The following is a 7579-nucleotide window of genomic DNA, read 5'->3' as shown; positions in this document are numbered from 1 at the left end:
CTGAACTTTCTCAATATATATGAACACATAACAGTGTGTATACCTAAATATATAACCTTTTAAAAACAATCATATTCTAAGTGATATTTTGTATCTAGACTCTCACTCTCAATAGTATCACAGACATCTTTCCTTGTTAGTGAAGCAGGCTAGTAAGATAGGGAATCATGGGCGGATCAGAACCTGGCAAGAAGTCCACATGGATGTCGATACCCCAAGATGGCTGCTGGAAGACCCTCCCCAAGATTCTGCCATGAGAACAAGACTTCCTCTGGAAGCCAGGAGAAGCCCCAGATATTCCCCAAGGACTTTATCACTGAGTCCTCATGGGGGATTGATGGTTGGGGTAATCAATCAAAACAGCAAATAGCTGAAACTCCTCCCCTGCCATTAGCAAAGGGGTGGAATAATTAATGGTTCAAAAAATAGGCACAAGGCCTAAACTCTCTCACCTTTGCACCCCTGCTTTTGCCTTTGCCATCTCCCGGTGCCAGTCCCAGTGCCAGTCCACATGCCTGTTCCTGCCCTCTGCACTCTGTCCTTGCCGTTTTCCCTCTGCCATGATGGTCACATAAGTAAAACCTGGGCATTTATAATCTATAATGGGAAATTGTAGTCTGTAAATCAGCCTGCTTTATCACTTTTCAGCCCCTTCTTCTCTACCTGGGACCCATGATCTGTTATGTTCTCCCATTTCTCTTCCCTCCCTACCTGAATAAGTTACTGACCTGCCTCACCCTACATGCTCTTGAAATTCATTTCTGCAACATAGTCAAGACCCTAGACAAAAAAAGATAACATTAGTGTATAGAGATTTACTTCATACTTCCTCACAGCTGCCTTGAATATTCTATCATATGAATGAATCATAAGTCCTTAGTCAATCACTTCTTAATGGATATTTTGGATTTTCCCAATTTGGAAAACTCTATTACAGAAAAAGTTACAATAAATAGACAATGATTTACTACTATTAATATATGTAGGTGGCTTTTTCAAATCAATATTAAAAATACAAATAGCACATTTACATAAGCAACAAAATATATTTACATGAGAAAAATGGACAAAATGTGAAACTGAAAATTCAGAAGAAATATAAATATCAAATAAAGAACATTTTTTGTATTTACTAGTAATAGAAGAAAAATCCAGCAGATCAGCAAGCTCCAGCAAGAGTAAATTAGGAAAAAGAATGAAAAAAGTAAATGCTGGTGTTGAGAAAAAGGCACTTTTATCAACTACAGGTAGGTATATTAATTGGTATGTAATTTTAGCAGGGCAGTTTGTCAGTGATTATGAATGCCTTAAAACTATTCTTATCTTTGTGTCCAATAAGCCCGTTTTAACTAAGATTATACTTTTATTTTTTATTTATAAAGTCATTATAGGATTGTTCATAATAGTAAAAATAACATGCCCAACAGCTGCATTTTAAGACGTTCATAAGATAGATTGCTATGCAGCTCTTAAAAATGATATGGTTGAAATATGTGTACATATATTTATGTAGAAAATTGCTGCCTAAAAATATTATATACCATTCTAAAATTTTGTGTGAATATCTGTATGTATAAACATGCATAGAAAACATACCAACACAAAGGTTGGTGTGATCACGTGTAATTGACTGTCTTTATTTTGCTTAACCTTATTTCCAGTGAACAGATATTATAAGCATCTAATAAAAGCAATAAAATGTTTAAATGCAGAGTATGTTTGGTATAAGTTAAAAAATAAGACAATCTATCAGAAGTAGACCTTTACGGAAACAAAAGCAAACAGAGAACAGCTGGATTTCTTTGCAGGAGAGGTTTGCCCTCTTAAAGAGAATAGCAAATGACTCCCTGTGGGTTTAGAGCTCACTCTGTCATATGAGGATGCGTCTTTGTGGCTATTATCTCTTTATACTTCTGCCAAGTGGAAAGAGAACAAAGCAGTCCGAAGAAACCGATAAGGACCTTTGGCTGATTTGAGAGGGTGGGGAGGAGAGGTGGGAGGAGAACCAAATTAACTCTTGAAGTAATTTTGTCTAACAAGAGAATAGTCTGGCCTTGATTAAGATGGAGAAAAACATCATTGAATTCACATTACCAGTGGAACTTTTGATTGGCCTGAAGTGTGGGGATCATCTTGGCAAGAGAACTTTTATGAGAATTATATTCAGATTCAGTTAGCTTCTGTCTGGGTATAAAACCAAGATGTAATATATTTTGATATGTGGCAAAAAGTATTATATTTAGCCTATGTGTTTGTCTTCATTAAAATCTTGCCTGATATGGGTATCATCTAAATTGGTGTTTAGTAATACCTTTACTTTCATATTAGAGAGCCACGGAAGGTAAAAATGTGTTAATCTACCTTTTGGTTAAGCGTTCCTACTCCTGAAGTCCAGTGTTTGGACCCTGTGGCCCTAATCAAGATAACACCAAACATAATTTATAGCTATGAAACCCAAAGGAATAAACAAGAGCAGAAGGCTGAATTTGTAACCTTAAACTACAATAGAAACATCAAACCCAGCAAAACTATTAAACACATGATTAATGGGCAAATAGTTTTTGCAAGATTGGACTAATTAATATTTTTAGATTTTTGGCAATAGCTTGTTACAGCATACAAACGCTGAATCTTTGATAAATCTACCCATGATTAGTTCTTCCAACTGAAACACACACCCTTTTCTACCTACAGACATCAAAAGTGGAATTTATTCCTCAAGAATTCCTGCTCAGCTTAACAGTTTAATGATTGTGAGATGTAAGTTTAAACTAATTTATTTGGTTAACCTTGTTTGCTAGTGGCTGATTCAATCCATTATGTACTATGTAGTTCAGTATTAGGGCTGGCTGCCAGACATGAACCTTTGGCCAAATGAGGGATGAAGTGACCTCATCTCTCTTCTAGGCTTGCCAGAGCTTCTCACGTAGGTAACTATGTTTTTAGCCCTCTTTAGAAAAATATACAGAAGCTAACTATCTGACATCAGCCTTCCTGTACTCTCTTTGTGTTCTAGATCTTACTGTTGGCCCTTTCTGCCTTGACAAAGTAATTTGGGAACTTAGCTTTAGATTCTGATTTTAGTTTATTTGGCTCCTCATATTTTGGAACTTACCTTTGGCATGTTTTTGTTGTTGTTGTTGTTCTTTTTCAGTTTTTTCCCATCCTGGACTTGTAACTCAATTCATATTCCTGGACTTGAAACTCTCTCTCCCTACCCACACACAGCTCTTAAATTGAGATATTCCCTAAATCCTAGAGACTAAAAACCACAGGGCACATATTAACTCAGGTAGAAAAGTATCTTTCTTAGTCTCTAGATATAATCTCTTCTTAGGTTCAGGGTCCCACATTAAAACCTAAAGTTGCTAATCCAAAAGACATTGTGTGAGAGTTAACCTGTTTGTACAGGCTTTCCCCCCAAGGGGGCAAGAAGAACCTGCTAGACTAGTTGCCATCCCTGAATTAGGAAAAGACGTTCATGTGATACACATTAGAGCACTGCCTGTCTTTAATGCTCATCTCCTCTTTTGCTCCTCAGATACAGACACACTTGCCTGTATTATTTTGTCTGGTTCATGGATAGTTAATTAGGAGGAACTAAGGTTTTCCTGAACCTTAGTTCTTTTCTGGTGTCCAGTTTCGCTGTTGACTCTTCTCATTCTGTTACCACTGATCAATCCAGGTAATACATACTTGTAAGCATGTGAATGCATATGGTATCAGGAACATGCTCACTTAGCATGAATTTGGCATGAAGCTCAACACTTGTGTAAAATCTTACTGTGAGTATGAGTTTGATACCTATTTGAATAATAGCTTTGAATTATTTTTTCTAGTTTATTTTATTTTTTTCTTTATTTTCTTTTAGCATTAAATTATTAATACCCATATCATATGATCTTTTGAGTTACTTAAAAACTGAATGCCTGGGGGCATCATTATAATGCTGTCTATTTGGAAATGCAAATCCATTTTAAGTTTCCTACCAGCCTGCCACAATGCCTGAAATTCCATTATCATATGTTTATGTCTTGAGAACAACTTAAGGCCCCTATTAAAATGTATTTGTGTGTGTGTATTTTTAAATGTTAACAGTAATTATCTGGAAATAGTGGGATTATTATTGATGATTTTTATTTTCTTCTTCATACTTTCCCCTATTTTATATATTTTCTACAGTGAGCACATACAGTTTTATCAGAAAAAAATGGTATTAAAATATTTATAGACTAAAGGATGATAAAAATCTAAAGCCATTATTATCAGGTATCTCCTTATTGAATATGTATTCCTCAAACCTTTTCCATTGATGCCATGTAGCTAAAGCCAGAACCTCTGAGAAATAGGTAAAAGATCCTCAAAGGAAGAAAATCCTGATAGTGATAATGTTCTTGTTCTTAAACAGTGTTTATTTTATTATACTTTATAACACATATTCTTTTGTATGTATCAAATATAACATTAAAATATTTTTTAATTTAAAAAATTCTGAAAATAATAAATTTGTTATTTTCCTATATTGCCCAGGCCTGCTATGACAAGATCTATGCAGAGACTTCTTTATAGCTAATGCTGTTATTTAAGTAGCTTTTCTAAAAATAGTTCAGAAACTAGAATATGTAAGAGATAGATCCATCTTATGTTAATGTTTACCGCATATTATAATGAAGTTTAAACTATTGAAATTCTACTTAAAATAATTACAATGTTACAAATCATACGAATATCTACTCATAGACAATTGATGATCCTTTGCAGTGTCAGGTAAATTCATCCTTGGTATCATGAGAATCTGGGATTAAAGTAGGATTAGTTCCATTTTTCCAGGTATATTCTTGGAGAATTGACTTGTTTTCCATTCACATATTCATTCATTCATTTCCTCACCTATTTCCTGAGCAGTACACTAGGGGGTATGCTAAATTTATGCTGGGGATATCATGGTGAACAAACCAGACACAGTTCAGGCCCTCCTAGAGTTCAGAGTCTGGTGTGTTCCTGGCCTATCATACTTATAAATTGTATCTCTTTTTTTTTCAATAAAATTCACCTTTAAAGTACCAATTTTGTCTTCACTCATTTATTCAACCATTTACTGAGTGTTAGTTATGTGTAAGGCATTGTGTTAGATATTTGGAACAGATATAGACCCAATCCTTAGGGGCTTTACAGGTCAGATTGACTAGAAATCCCATCCCTCAGCTCTTCAGCTGGATTTCTTGTTCTGAGGACAATGTGTTCTCCTGTCCCACAGCTGTGTCTTCCTGGCCAGCACCCAGTTCTCAGTAGCGACTCTGTGGGCTCTTCTTGAGGTGCTGCCTGTGCTGTGTGCTGTACTGCCTCCACATTCTGTCCCTCTCCCCCTGCTCAAGGAAACTGGTCTTTCTGGGATACATGGTAACCAGATCCTTTATTTGTATTTATGGCCCATTACCTACCATTATCTAATAGATAAGAGAAGATCAATGAAAACTAGCTGCCCTTTGTTCAGTCTATTTCAAGTGCTTTGATGTAAGCCTTTCCTCTATCTTCAAGTTTGCTGTTTATTTTATAGGTTTGAGAAAGGTCAGGGCTTGTTTTGATCTTTGTTAGAATTCTTTAAACTCTGGGGCAACTGGTAAACATTTTAGAAACTGATAGTTGCTAGTCTTTGTTTTAGCTCTTTTTAGGGCATCTGACAGGTAGGAAAAGGAGGCTCCTGGAATTTCTGTACCTTGCCAAAGACTGCACACTTAGGGGCAGACTGTGACATGGAGTCCTCTGCACCTGTTTAAACTATGCCCCATGGAACATTAAGGAGCTGCTTCGACATGGCTGCTCTGAGTTATTTTGAGGGGTAGAGGCAAAGGCTTCCCTCCATACCTCAACCAAAGCACCTCCATCTGTAACACTTTCATCTGTTTCACATGCTAGACTTACAAATTAGATTTTACTGGAAGAATGAGTTTTATACGTAATTTTTTTTTTACTGTTTCACTTCACTGTTCTGCCTTCAAATTAATCATTATTTCACCTCTACGGTTTAAGGAAGTCACATTTTTCTTTCCTTGATTTAAGCGCAGAGTTTGTGCAGAGCTAAAATTCTACATCTATGGAAAAGCTAAGGAAAGGAAGTCTGACACTTAGAATCTAAATATCATTTTTTAATATTCTTAGTGTTGGGATTTTATCTAAATCATGAATTCATGCTATGACAATAAATATAAGTTTTATACTTAGAAAGATAGACCCTACATTAGCTCCTCCTGTCTCTTTTATATTCATACTTTTCTAGCCCTTACTTTGGAAATCATACAGTCATTAACTGATTTTCATCCAAAACTTGGTAAAAAATTTAAACAACTTTATTGAGATATAATAATAACACAATTCTCAGGTTTTTCAGTGGGTTCTTCTTTAGGACTTGGCGATGAATCTTCTTGCATGGTGCACGGAGGGCTCTCTGGATCTCTGGGCTTTTCAAGATTCTGCTAAGATCTGTATTCATCATCTTGTGCATGGAAAGATTGTAGTTACTCTTGAGGGAGGCAGCTTTACACCAAGTGCCATATAATTAATCTAACTTGCAGAAAGCACTTTCAGTCCAAATGCAGAAACGTCCCACATGCCCACCAGGAATAAGTTTCAAAATGTTCAGCTTGCTTACATTAAACAGAGTAATTCCAGGGATGTTTCTGAAAGCCTTGATGATACCATTGTCTTCATTATAGATGATGCACAGTTCCCTGTGCTGGATGCAACAACAGTTTCTCATTTTGCCCTTGCCAGCTCTCATTCACTGAAAGGCATAGACCTTTTTGATAGCATTCCAGGCCTTAAGTTTCTTAAGTAGCAGAACAGCCTCGTTGGTCTTCTTGTAGCCTTCAACTTTATCTTCAACCACCAAAGGGAATTCAGGAACTTCCTCAATATGATGACCTTTAGACATGACCAGCACCAGTAAGGCAGAAGCAGCCAGGGCAGAGCAGATGGCATATTGCTTCTGTGTTGTGTCACTCTATGGTGCCACCGACACCATGTTTTGGTTGGTGCAAACATACGACCACCATGACACATATTTCCAAAAGCACCCTGGCCAGATCAGTGTGTCCCACTACCTCGAACTCTGGGAATTCATGCCACAGGTCTGCTGGTGCCCCAGGATTCAGCACTGGTTTGATGACCTGCAAGCTCACTGACAGCATAGGGCTGTCTGTTGTTTTTGCACAAATTGGTATGAACAAAGTTCACAATATCCGGTCTAGTGGGAGCCTTGAACACAGCAGGCAAAGTCACATTTTTGCCAGATGACTCCCCTTTTCAGAGTACACCGATATCAATGGACAAGCACACGTCATGCTGGGGAGAGAGGCTACGCTCCTCTCAACCCGGCGGCTCCCACAGGAAAAGATATCCACATTCTAACCAACACCCCACAGGAAAAGATATCCACATTCTTGCCAACACTTGTTTCTTTGTTTGTGGTTGTTTTTTCATTTTTTCTCTCCCCCTCCCTCTCCCCCTCCCCCTTTTCCCCAACCTCCTGTGGGTTTTTTTTGTTGTTTTGTTTTTGTTTTTGCTGTCTGTGTCCATTTGC

The 7579-nt window shown here is 37.1% G+C and overlaps 1 pseudogene; it reads right to left on the bottom strand.

The window, feature by feature from the left end:
• Nucleotides 1-6337: 6337 nt before the first annotated feature.
• On the bottom strand, nt 6338-7340 carry LOC101411055 (large ribosomal subunit protein uL4 pseudogene; annotated as a pseudogene).
• Between the last annotated feature and the right edge of the window lie 239 nt (nt 7341-7579).

This window comes from Dasypus novemcinctus, chromosome 8 (assembly GCF_030445035.2).
Source record: "Dasypus novemcinctus isolate mDasNov1 chromosome 8, mDasNov1.1.hap2, whole genome shotgun sequence".
In the NCBI taxonomy this organism is placed as follows: Eukaryota; Metazoa; Chordata; class Mammalia; order Cingulata; family Dasypodidae; genus Dasypus; species Dasypus novemcinctus.
This window is presented reverse-complemented; position numbering and strand designations above follow the sequence as displayed.